The sequence below is a fragment of the Zalophus californianus genome, chromosome X (assembly GCF_009762305.2).
Source record: "Zalophus californianus isolate mZalCal1 chromosome X, mZalCal1.pri.v2, whole genome shotgun sequence".
Lineage (NCBI taxonomy): Eukaryota > Metazoa > Chordata > Mammalia > Carnivora > Otariidae > Zalophus > Zalophus californianus.
In genome coordinates this window covers 37,288,330-37,302,074 of record NC_045612.1, presented here as the reverse complement: position 1 = coordinate 37,302,074, position 13,745 = coordinate 37,288,330, and the positions used below count along the sequence as shown (strand labels likewise).

The window sequence follows — 13,745 nt, the reverse complement described above, 5'->3', positions numbered from 1 at the left end:
GGCTCACAGTCTGGAGATGCAGAAAATACATAAGACCCTTTTAGGAATTCATAAAATAGTAAAGTATGTTAGTCATTAAAATTCTAGTATATTACAGACATGAGACCCATCAATTCTGCTTCAAGGAGGAAGAATGAGGGCACAGCAACACTTCACAGAGGAGGTAACATTAGAAATGGGACTCAAGGGGCGCCTGGGTGGCTCAGTCGTTAAGCTTCTGCCTTCGGCTCAGATCATGATCTCAGGGTCCTGGGACCGAGCCCCACGTCGGGGTCTCTGCTCAGTGGGGAGCCTGCTTCTCCCTCTCCCACTCCCCCTGCTTGTGTTGCCTCTCTCGTTGTGTCTCTCCCTGTCAAATAAATAAGATCTTAAAAAAAAAAAAAGAAATGGGTCTCAAAAACAAACAAACAAAAAAGAAATGGGTCTCAATAGATGAGTAGGAGTTCTCCAGGTAAAGGAACAGACATGCCATAAAATATCAGTCTGAAGTTTTTGAAGTTAGGTCATGATTATACATTTGTTGGCAAATTGAAGAACTGGGGGTTTCATGTCAGTGTAATGAATTGTAGCTTTACTTGAACAGCCCTGCCAAAAGAAAGCGATTGAGGTTAAATGACAGAATCAAGATTTCAGAAAGTTTTCTGGGGCACCTGGCTGGCTCAGTCAGTGGAGTATGTGACTCTTGATCTGGAGTTGTGAGCTCAAGTGCCATGTTGGGTATAGAGATTGCTTGAAAACAAAATCTTAAGAAAAAAAAAAGTTTTAGAAAGTTTTTTAAAGGGCAGGACTTATGGGCCAAAAGCAAAGATTTCTAATGTTCCTTTGAGTTCCAGGAGAGATTATATTTAATGCACTTAGTAAATGTAAAGTTCCACATTTAGATTTCCAAAAATCAACTGTATACGATGGAGCAAGATGGATATTAACAGCAGCCCTAGGATTTTAGTTGATCCCAAGGCTAATATGAGTCATTAATGTGTGAGAGTTAATAGTGAGGAATAGAATGACAGAGTGAAAAGATGTCTGGAATGGGAGTTAAGAGACTCAAGTTTAGTTCTATCTATCTCGCTAAGTCACCATGTGACCTCAGTAAGTCACTTTGCCTCTCTGGGCCACATTGTTCTCTGAAGAAATTGGACTCAATTCATGGTTTTCAAACTACACTCCTCAGATCCTTGGGATGCTTCTTGGGCTACCTTGGGGAACAAGAAGGAAGTTGACATGAAGGTTCTGTAACCTCCCACCCCCCTTTTCATTTCAACAAGAGAAACTCCATTCTTAAGTGTTTTAAGAATTAGGATTCTGGCTAAGATTCATTTGCAAAAGAATTCCATTGCAGGGGCGCCTGAGTGGCTCAGTCCGTCAAGCATCTGCCTTTGGCTCAGGTCATGATCCCTGGGGCCTGGGATTGAGCCCCACGTTTCCCTGCTCAGCAGGGAGTCTGCTTTTCCCTCTGCCTCTCCCCCTGCTCGTGCTCTCTCTCAAATAAAAAAAAAAAAAAGAATTCCATTGCAAAAAATTATATGTTAAAGCCATGTAGCTCTAACATTGTAATCTTACAGGACATTGAGAGAAGTGTTGTGTGCAACTTAGTAAAATTAGTTTCTCTATATGCACTGGGCAATGGTCAGACAATATCTGAACTCTCTTCCACTCTGGGCACCATGTTTTGAGAGGGACATCAACAAAACAGAGTGCATTTGGAGAAAGATGACTCAGGATGGGAAAAGCATATATATTGAAGATAATAGAGGTGCTTATCCTGGAAAACAGAAAGATATGGGGGACACGATAAACAAATTTAAATATTTGAAGGCTTATCCTGCAGAAGAATGACTTGCCTTATGCTGTTTAGCTCTAGAACACTGAGCTGGAACTGCTGGACAAAAAGAATTTCAGAACAGATTTTGACTCACCATAGGAAGGAACTTTTAAACATGCAGCCTTACAAAGTAATAAGCTTGCAGTAAGAACAAAAAATGAGGTATAATTTTGCAAAATAGAAGAAAAAATTATCACTATTTTCAATGAGCAATAATTGTGCCTCAGATAAACCTCATTGGCCACAATACTGCCACTGTGCAGAGCTAAATCATTGCTATTCTCATGCTGGATGATTGTCTACTCAGAAAATTGCAGAGAAGGAACAAAAATCCATGTGCTCCAATAAGATAGTTTAACAAGATGGCCACATACAAGATCAACATACAAAATAACAGTTTTCTTATACTACAGCAATAGTCAATTACTAAAAAACTTAGAGGAAAAATACTCTATTCACAAGAGCAAGAAAAATTATAAGATATCTAGAAGTAAATCTATAAAAAATGTCTTAGACCTAGTTGGTGAAAACTATACAAGTCTTTATTGAAGAAAATAAAAGATATTTTCATTTTCAAAATATCCTAAAGATGTCATTTCTCCTCAAACTTAGATATACAATTCAAGACAGTCCAAATAAAAATCTCAGTAGCACTTTAATGAAAATTGACAATCTGTTTCTAAAAAGTTCAGATGGGAGACAAAACGTATAAAAATAGGGCATGATATCTTGGGGAAAAAAGGGCCCAGTGGAGGGCACCCGGGTGGCTCAGTCGTTAAGCGTCTGCCTTCAGCTCAGGTCATGATCCCAGGGTCCTGGGATCGAGCCCCGCATCAGGCTCCCTGCACTGTGGGAAGCCTGCTTCTCCCTCTCCCACTCCCCCCTGCTTGTGTTCCCTCTCTCACTGTCTCTCTCTCTCTCTGTCAAATTAAAAAAAATAAAAATAAAATAAAAGGGCCCAGTGGAGATTTACAATATCAGACATCAAAATAAACTATAGTATTTAAAACAGGGTAGTATTATGCCAGGAACAGGCAGAAATAAATCCATGGAACAGAGATCATAGATGAATTGAGAGTCAAAATGACCCTTCTAATCAGTGTTGAAAGAATTAATTATTTTATAAATTGGGATGAGATCTTGCCTATCTCTTTCGAAAAACGGTAGACACCTCCCTGTAGCTCACAACAAACACAACAAATAGAGATGAACGTAAAAGGAAAAAACAATAAGAATGTTTGAAGAAATAGAGAAGAATGCTTTGATCATCTTCAGGTAAGGGAGGCCTTCTTCAACAAGATCTAAACCACAGAAGCCACAAAGTAAAAGAGTAATAAATTTGATTATGCCAAAATTAAAGGCTTTTAATTTAACATTTTACAAAAAAAGAAGAGATAAATAAATCAAATAAATAAATACAAGTTATAAGACAGAAAATACTGGCCACATATTCAACAAAGGAGTACCTTCTAAAATATATCATATCAATGTTTTTTATTTTTATTGTTTTTTTTTAAAGATTTTATTTATTTATTTGACAGAGAGAGAGAGAGAGATCACAAGTAGGCAGACAGGTAGGCAAGGGAGAGGGAGAAGCAGGCTTCCTGCTGAGCACAGAGTCCGATGCGGGGTTCGATCCCAGGACCCTGGGATCATGACCTGAGCCGAAGGCAGACGCTTAACCGACTGAGCCACCCAGGCGCCCCCATATCAGTGTTTTTTAAAAAGAACAAAGAATCCGATAGGAAAATGGGCAAAGTAAATAAACAGGCAACTAATTAACTAATTAATTTAAAATGGCCAAGGGCGCCTGGGTGGCTGAGATGGTTAAGCATCTGCCTTCAGCTCAGGTCATGATCCCAGGGTCCTGGGATCGAGTCCCGCATCGGGCTCCCTACTCCTTGGGAGCCTGCTTCTCCCTCTGCCTCTCTCTCTCTCTCTCTCTCTCTCTCTCTCTGTCTCTCATGAATAAATAAATAAAATCTTTAAAAAAAATAAATAAAATGGCCAAAATTCTCACTCACTCAATCTTTATAATCTCAGGGCAATGCAAATTAAAGCAGTAATTATATATTATGTTTTACCCATCAGACTAGTAAAAATCTAAAAGACTGATGAAAGTGTTGCAGAAAATATAAGAAAACAGCACTCCCAAACACTGTGGATGGGAGTAAACATTTATAAAGCCTTTTAGGGATGAACAATTGGCAGAATGTATCAAAACAGAAAATATATATAATCAATGACCCAGTAATTATCCCTCTAGGAATCTAATTATATATGTACAAAGATGCTTATTACAGTATTGTATGTAACTGCAAAAACTGGAGGCAACCTAACTATCCACCAATAGAGGACTATTCCATAAACTACAATATATCCCTACTAGAGAATACTATGCAGCTGTTAAAAAGGAATGCAATGGGAATGTATACATACCCATATAGAAAGAGCTCCAAATGGTGCAAAAGCAGACTATGGACAAATGGAGATTATGTGATCTTATTTAAGAATAGATATATTTATCTCTACCTCCATCTCTGTGTGTAAATCAAGGTTTCTCAGCCTTGGTACTGTTGACATTTGGGGTCAGATGATTGTTTTCTGTGGGTTTTTTAGATTTTATTTATTCATTTCAGAGAGAGAGAGTGAGAGCATGTGAGTGCGTGAGTGGGGAAGGGCAGAGGGTGAGAGAAAGAGAATCTGAAGCAGACTCCACACTGAGGGCCGAACCCAGTGTAGGGCTCGATCCCACAACCATGAGATCATGACCTGAGCTGAAACCAAGAGTCTAACGCTCAACGAACTAGCCGCCCAGGGCGGGCCAGATGATTGTGGGGTTTGTGTTTTGTTTTGCTTTTCTTGGAGGAGCTGTCCTGTGCACTGTGGGAAGTTTAGCAACATTCCTGGCTTCTCCCCACTAGGTGACAGTAACATCCCACCCCCAGCTATGACAACCAACAATGCTTCCAGACATTGCCAGATGTTCCCCTGAAAGACAAAATTGCTTTGGTTGAGAACCACTGATATAAATGTATTTAGAAAGGGCTAGAAGGATACACATTGAACACTTAAGAGTGGTCACCTCTGGAGGGAGAAAGAGTAACTGGAGAGGAGAAAGGACATTCATATATTCTCTTTATACTTTTGGATTGCTTGACTCACATAAAAATGATGATGGAGGGGTGCCTGGGTGGCTCAGTCAGTTAAGCGTCTGCCTTCGGCTCAGGTCATGATCCCAGGGTCCTGGGATCCAGCCCCGCATCGGGCTCCCCGCTCGGCGGGAAGCCTGCTTCTCCCTCTCCCACTCCCCCTGCTTGTGTTCCTGCTCTCACTGTCTCTCTCTCTCTGTCAAATAAATAAATAAAAATCTTTAAAAAAAAATGATGATGGATGAATATGTTATGTGTATGCATTTTCAAAAAAACACTTAAAAAGCAATGAGCTTCGTGTCTCTCAGATGTTCAGAGTTGAAAGGATCACTTTCTAAAGGGAAATTGTCAGTATCTTTAAAAGAGCTAGACTTCAAGGGCACCTGGGTGGCTCAGTGGGTTAAGTGTCTGACTCTCGTCAGACGTTCACGTCATGATCTCAGGGTTGTGAGATGGGGCCCTGCATCAGGCTCCGTGGCTCAGCAGGGAGTCATCTTCAGATTCTCCCCCTTCCTCTGCCCCCCCTGCTCATGCTATCTCTCTCTCTAATAATAAATAAATAAATCTTTTAAAAAATAGCTAGACTTCAAACTCTTAACTTTCATTTCAGCATATTTTGAAGTTTGGTTTTATTAATTTCACCTAAGCTCCTAAACTGTTATCATAAATCCAATCCTCAGACCTATTGGGAACTATCTCCTTATAAAATGTGGAAAATAAATGAATCCCAAATACCCAACTAAGCAAATAACGAAGTTATTTTCCATCAAAGGCTCATCTGTCCCTTCTTGTTTCTTCTATAACGGGTTGTAAATCATCTGTGCATTTCATTTGCAGTAAAATTTACAGCTATGATACGCAATGCTAATCCACAGTTTACCCTTACCATAGCTGACTTGTTCTTGTCCCTGAATGAATGATGGGAAGCATAAGCATGAAAATGAAATTAGTGATACTCAAGCCAACTGCTCTATCTATGTCTTGAGTTTATGGGATTAGCAATGGTCTCCCTGGAAAGCTCTGGGTTTTATGACCAAGAGCTATTCCAGTTAGTAACTGAGGAGCTGATGCAGAGAAAGTACTCATACATCCAGCTTGCCCCTCATTTCTGCATCAAGATCCTGGGTCCATAAGGGAGAGTCTAGGGATTCAGTTAATCTCTGATTTTTGCAGTTCAGGAACAGAGGTATTAAGACTGTGCAAGAATTCTGGGCAATAGATAAGAGGTCAAGAGAAGGATGTGGGAAAAGAGCAGGATTTGAAAAGAGGTTAAGTGGGATGGTTGAGAAGAGATGGAGAAAGAATCACTAGTTCTGTTCATAAGAATTCTCTTGAATCAAGGCTTGAGTCAAAGTTTGTTCACAACACTATCTTTGTTCCATTTCCAGCATCTTTGCAACACCCTCCACCCTCTCCTCCTTCCATGTCAATTCTCTTTGAGAGGCAAGAGAGTGATATAGTGGCCGATTCCTGCAGCAGGGAGGATTCAAGGAATGCGCCAGTATGTCCTTGTCTCAAATTCAGTGGAAATACAGTCCTTGAGCTCTTCGGTTGCCCACCATCATCCCAGCTCCACAGCTTGCCGGCACAGTTTTACCCTGAGACCCCAAGGAGCAAGATGGGCTTGTGCCTGCTAATGAGCATCTGTCAGGGAGAAGACAGTGGCTTTGAGAGCAGAGGAAATAGTTAACTGTCAAAGGCAAGCTTCAGCCTCAATCATTCCCAACCTTCCTCGATGAGAGCACTGTTGGCAGACACAGAGGATGGCTGTGGCTGGGGACAGGCTTTTACAAGGTTCAGTTGTGGACTTCCAGGGTGAGAGCAGAGAGACAACGACCTGCCCTACCCCTTACAAATGCCGCTCCCCACCCGCTTGCCAGAACACCTGGCTGTCTTTCATTCTAAGAACATAAGAGCCACAGCTGTTTGTGTTTTTAGTCAACAAATTCTGTTTTGCACTTACGTAGCAGACACTGTGTTAGGTGCTGGGGATACAGTGATGAACAAAAATAGACCTGGTTCCTGCTCCCGTGTTACTTACAGACTGGTGGGGGAGACTGATGTTGACAAAATAATCACCCCCAAAAATGTAAAATTACAACTGTGGTCAGGCTACCAAGATGAGATACCTGATCCCCCACTCACTTCACAAAGAAGACCACCACCATGGCAGTTGATGGTCAGGAAGATTTTAACCTACCTAAACTCAGACAAAGGTCCAGAAATTCCTGCCCTTCCCCTAATACCTCTTCTGGAACTGGTGAGAACAGTCCGCTCCACCACAGACACAAGCCAACCGGGAGAGTCATGAAGTAGAAGATGTCCTCCACTTGTGGGGCAGAAGGATGGCAAGCAAGCAACATGTTGGTAGCAGGGATTTGAAGTGCTTAATATCGGTAGTCCCTCAGCAGAGAGTGGGGCCCCAAGGGGACAGAGTAGGAGGGTATGTGGGATCGGGCAACCAAAATAAAGGGGACCAGAAAGGCCAGATTGGGTAAGGCCCAACTTGACCATACCTAATCTGGCCAAGGGCCAGTTCTGGTTGGGTCTTTGGGGCCCCTGCTTCTGATCCTGAAATTCATCAGGATGAAATCAATCATGCTCTTCACCACAAAGGGGCATGGCTTCCAGGTACCCCGGTTTCGAATAATGCCCAAGAGTCTTGAAGAAGCCTTATCTCTAGTTTTATTCCTTAGCCACTACATATCACATATTATACATTTTCCTTGCCACATCTCTTTCAGTTTATGCCTGCGGGGTGGGAAACCAGTTGATACAACTACTTATTTGGAGTAGTCACAATTACCCAACCCCATCTTTGGTTTCCTCATGTGGGCTAGACAACAGATGTTCTTAATGAAGATTAACTGAAATTTAATGGTCCTAATTGCCATTTGCACGGACAGCAGATACCATTCAGTTCACACGCTGCCTTTCATGGTCCTTTATGCCTCATCACATATCAGATTTGTATTTGACCAGAGTGAATCTGACTGGCAGTACCTGCTGGCTACTCAGTGTTAAGATGCTGGCATAGCAAAGGCTTACAGTGCAGAGCAATGGGGAGCAGTGGTGAGAATGGGCGCGGGTAATGTGTTTCCTAATAGAGCTGCTTTCTTGGGTTCTCAGGAATGGCGAGAAAGGGTTATTTGGGCCTGGGTGAGATTCAGGCTCTATCTTAGGTAGAAAGGGCAGGCAAGATGCTGGGTAGGCTGACTTCTGTGTTTTTACACAACCAAACCCTGCTCTCTTTTGTTCTTAAAAACTATTGGAAAGGTAATACAAAAGTCAGCAAGGGATGTGGACACCACTGTTCATAGAAAAGAATATGCGACAGGCTCAACAAATAAATGGAGAGGTGCTCAGCCTCATCCATAACAAGGGAAATGCAGATTAAAACAAAAGCACGATATTGTTTCGCAACCATCTGATTAGCAAATGTGAGAAACAACGTAAGTCGTTATCAAGTGTTGTGAAGGTGTCAGAAAATTAAATATGTGGGCTCTTTGGAGGGCAATTGATAGTAGGTGATGAAATTTTTTTTTAATTTTTAAAAAGATTTTATTTATTTACTTGAGAGAGAGAAAGCACACACGTGCAAGACAGCACAAGCAGGGGGAGCAGCAGAGGGAGAGGGAGAAGCAGACTCCACGCTGAGCAGGGAGCCCTATGCGGGGTTCGATCTCAGGACACTGAGATCATGACCTGAACCGAAGACACTTAACCGACTGAGCCACCCAGGTGCCCCGGTGATAAAATTTTAAATGTGTGTTTTCCATAACCTAGAAATTTTCATTCCTATACCTACTTTTGGATAACTCTGGCAAGTATGTTCAAGGAGGCAAGTACAATGCAGCGTTTGCTGTGATAGTCCCCGATCAGAAGCAACCTCATGTCCATTGGCAGAGAAACAGATAAACTGCAAAATACTATGAAGCTCTAAATAATGAGATAATATATGTCTTTAGCTGCACATTATCTATGGGTAAATGTGCAGATAGAGCTCTGAAAGGTCACATCTGCAAACTGGTTACCTCTGGGAAAGGGACTGAGGTGGGAGAAGCCAGGTGGTCAAAGAGGTCTTTAGTCTGCAGTACTGAAATACTTTACCAGCAAAATATGTTTGTATATTATTTAGGTGAAAATTACTTTAAATTAAAGGCAACATGGTTATATTAGAAAATTTGCAAACCAGAGAAAGAGAAAAAAAAGATGCATAATCCTGCCACCCAGACACTCTTCATTATAACTGTGATGTGTATCCTTCCAGTCTTTTTTCATCTGTATATTTTATATAGTTGTGATCTATAATTTGTATCTGTCTTTAATACAAAGTTATTCAACATTGGCGCTACTGACATTTTGAGTTGGATAATTCTTTGTTTGGGGGGGGCTGTCCTGTGCATTGTAGGATGTTTATCAGCATCCCTGGTCACTATACCCACTAGATGACAGCAGCATCCCCATAGTTATGACAATTAAAAATATTTGTGGACGTTGTTAAATGTCCTCTTGCAAAATTACTCCTGGTTGAGAACAACTGGTCGAATACATCATTAGCATAATGTCATGATAAGAATCTTCATAACCTATCCCATGCTTCCAAATGTAAGCCAGCGTGTTGTCTTTATTTTACTTTCAGATCCTGGCCCGTGGATCTCAGCCCCAGACTTGGTAACCTGACCTTGCTTTCTCACTGCTCCTTTTCTAGGTTAGTTGCTTTGGAATTCCTCAACCCAGAACTATACTCTGACTTATCACCAGTAAAGTGACTATACAATAAGAGCCAAGCCTCTTGCCCTGACGTCTGTGGACTAATGTTCACATCATGGGTCAGGGAAGAGGGATAATAATCAGGAAAGCTAATAAGGCTGTAGAAAGTTATCAGCCCAGCTGGGGGTCAAAGCCACAAAGCTAAAGGCCAAGGCCAAGAAGAGGAAGCCAACTAGATCTTACCCTAGATCGCTTGCAGAAGAATCCAAAGCATGGTTGCTTGGCTAACAATGCTTCCCTCTTTCCTGACTGCTTTATGTAGACATTGTCTAGGCTCCCAGGGCATAGTCAATCCAGAGGGCAAACGCAGGCCACAGAAGGGATAGCATCTGCCTGATGAAGTCAAGAGACCAGGGACCCTAATGCTCAAATTCCAGTGACAAGGACGGGTTAATGCCAGATGTCAGGCTTACTCTTTAAGGAAACATTTACTGAGCACCACCTATGGAACACTACGCTAGGAGCTGAGGATGCCAAGATGATTCTGGAATGACTTCGTCTAAAATCTCTTTACCACAGAATTGCCAGAGAAGAACTTTTCTCGGGAATCAAAATGTAAAAGCAGTGAGAATGTCCCTCATTTTGAGCACATAGACCATGTATCATGATCCATGCCTGTGCATTGTGAGCACTTCGACCATCTATCACGAACCAAAAGGGTATTGTGAGCTTCTGTGGCTCGGAGACCCCAGATTCAAGTACAGGACTGAGTTCATTTCCAGAGCAGGGGAAGGGGTGGTATCAGATTTCATCATGTGAACTTACAACATGGAAATCTGAATTTCCTGCTTCTAATCTCCAAAAATGCTCATCTGGCCCCAGTTTTTGCAGTTCTAAGCTAAGTTGGAGGTACCCTCTTGTGCGTCACTGTCTGGCCTCTCACTCCCCAGTGCCCTGAGGGAATGGAGATAGGTTGAGCCCTTTATTTCCCTGAGGGGCAAAGGGCCGGGTGGGGGGTGCGGCGCGGGGGCCTGGATCCCTTCCCTGCCTGCCCATCTGGCCTTTTCCTGACAAGATGTTCCGTGACAATTTGAGATCTGCAGACACAAGGAAAATGGAGCCAAGTGAAACGAACCCTGGTGTGAAATCTGGGGAGATGATAAAATCTCTTCTTAGCAGGAAAGGGAGCATTGCAGGATATCATTATGCCTTATAAATAACCCACTGTTCTCTAAAGAATGAGATGAGTTCAATCAGAGGAGTTTCCACAATGCTTTCCTGAAAATTGGGGGGTTTTTTGCAACCAGGGTCAGTCACTGGCCAAATGCTGGACTAGCTCCAACTGGCATCCAATAGAGATAATTCCTCACTCTGAAATACATATGTATTCGGTACTCTACCGAATACCTATTCTCTTTGTCTTCCTGCAGAATTTCCTTTGTCCTGGGTTTCTCTGGCACTAATAGTGCCCAAGGGAGTGACAAATCACAAATGGTGTGTTGAGCAGTAGGGTAGTCAGTGGCCCTTTGGGGCAGATTCACATTTCTGGGTCCCAGTGACAGCCCCATCTCAATTTATATTTGCAAGCCTGGGACATACTGGTCATAGCTGCAGACAGAAGAAGCCTAGAGCAAAACTGGAAAAAAAAAAAAAGACCAGTTTGGGGCACCTGAGTGGCTCAGTCGGTTAAGCATCTGCCTTCGGCTCAGGTCACGATCCCAGGGTTCTGGGATGGAGTCCCGCATCGGGCTGCCTGCTCAGTGAGGAGCCTGCTTCTCCCTCTCCTCCCCACCCCCCTCCACCACTCGTGCTCTTTCTTGCTCTCTCTCTCAAATAAATAAATAAAATCTTTTTTTTTTTTTAAGATTTTTTACTTATTTATTTGAGAGACAGAATGAGATAGAGAGAGAGCATGAGAGGGGAGAGGGTCAGAGGGAGATGCAGGCTCCCCGCTGAGCAGGGAGCCCGATGTGGGACTCGATCCCGGGACTCCAGGATCATGACCTGAGCCGAAGGCAGTCGCTTAACCAACTGAGCCACCCAGGCGCCCAAATAAATAAAATCTTAAAAAAAAAAAAAAAGACCAGTTTGTTTCGTTAGCCCCAACCTCTTAGCTGGTGCCCCCATCCCCCAATGGTGGGCCATTTTTTCCCAAGTTGGCCAAACCATCATGCCCCCCTCCTTAGAGCCTTCATGCACAGCAATATATAAACACGGACAATAGCTAAATATGCCATTTTTCCTCCCAAAAGGCATTTCAAGCCACAAGTTGGAGGGCGGGCAAAGATGTCTTTACTATGTTTGAAACTGTACCCCTTGGATGTTCAGTGAGCATGAGCTCAGCCCTGGGAACAGGGTTTCCAGATCCTAAGCCCTGCCACTTCTGTTTTTTAAACAGATTTATTGAAGTAGCCCTGCCATTTATACTCCAATTGAGCCATACCAAACTACTGAAATTACAGTGGGTTCATGGAAAGTCACATGCGGAAAGACGAGGGTTCTCCCTCTGTGGCTTTTGAGCCTTTGGCCACAAGGCTATATGAGATAATTGTGGTTTTCACATTACCTCTTCCAAAACCAGAGTCTCCATTTCAATGAAAAGAAAGCCATTTTTCTCAGGCCTCAGGTCTTATAGCTCTTTGTAGACAGCAACAATGGTCCAGCGGCTTGATCTAATTTAAAGAGCTTCCAGAACCATGGGGATAGTGCCAAACCCCATGTTTTATTAATGATGCCATGGATATTTTATCTTAGGGGACCTGGCTCTCTTTGTTCACGGCATCCAGATATTTCCTGGCTGTTTTTCCAAGCAATGAATCTAATGTTGAACAACTTGATAACAGTTAGGATCATTGGCAGTTGACTTCCAAAAGAGCAGAAATGGGTTTATGAGGAGTTGAAAAATTAAGGAAAATTCCCAATTCCTGCCCTGTATTTCTTGTTTCAATGTTTCCTTCTCTGCTGGTGAGACCATCTCTTTTTCCCTCCCATGTGGTACTCCCTAGTTAGCTCTTAAATTAACCTGTAACTCCTAATTTAATCCATATACTTATTTTTACCTTTATTTTTATGGTTTTAAAGATTTCATGTATTTATTTTATTTTAGAGAGAAAGAGCATGAGTGGGGGGGAGGGGGCAGAGAGAGAAGGAGAGCATCTCAAGCCGACTCCCACTAAGCATAGAGCCCAATGTGGGGCTCGATCTCATGACCCTGAGATCATGACCTGAGCTAAAACCAGGAGTCGGACACTTAACCAACTGAGCCACCCAGGTGCCCCTATATATATATATATATATATATATATATATTTTAAAGATTTTATTCATTTATTTGCCAGAGAGATAGAGAGCACAAGTAGGCAGAGAGGCAGGCAGAGGGAGAGTGAGAAGCAGGCTCCCCGCTGAGCAGGGAGCCCGATGCAGGACTTGATCCCAGGACCCTGGGATCATGACCTGAGCCGAAGGCAGCTGCCCAACCGACTGAGCCACCCAGGCGCCCTGCCCCTATATATTTTTATAAGAGCCATATGGAACTATAACTCACATGCTCTCTAATTCACTCATTTAAAGTATACAATTCAGGGGCTCCTGGGTGGCTCAGTCATTAAGCGTCTGCCTTCAGCTCAGGTCATGATCCTGGGACCAAGCCCCACATCAGGCTCCCTACTCTGCGGGAAGCCTGCTTCTCCCTCTCCCACTCCCCCTGCTTGTCTGTCTCTCGCTGTCAATCTCTCTGTCAAATAAATAAATAAAATCTTTAAAAAAAAATAAAGTATACAATTCAATAGGTTTTAGTATATTCCTGGAGTTGTGCAACCATCACCACAATCCATTTTAGGACACTTTTATCGCTCCAAAAATAAACCTCACACCAATTAGCAGTCACTCCCCATTTCCCTCTCTCTGTACAACGTAGCACGTTTATTAGCCGTAGGCAACCCAACCAATCTACTCTCTCTATACACAGAAATCCATATATTTTAAAGATTTTATTTATTTATTTGAGAGAGAAAGAGACCAAGCAAGAGTGTGTACAAGAACGGGGAGGGGCGGGGGGG

The 13,745-nt window shown here is 42.7% G+C and overlaps 1 protein-coding gene and 1 pseudogene across 1 annotated transcript in view; both read right to left on the bottom strand.

Annotated features, from left to right (window-relative positions):
- DCX (doublecortin) overlaps positions 1-13,745 on the bottom strand; it is a 119,370-nt gene that overhangs the window by 55,196 nt on the left and 50,429 nt on the right. The gene's annotated exons all lie outside the window — the stretch shown is intronic.
- LOC113931582 lies at positions 1,958-2,089 on the bottom strand (annotated as a pseudogene).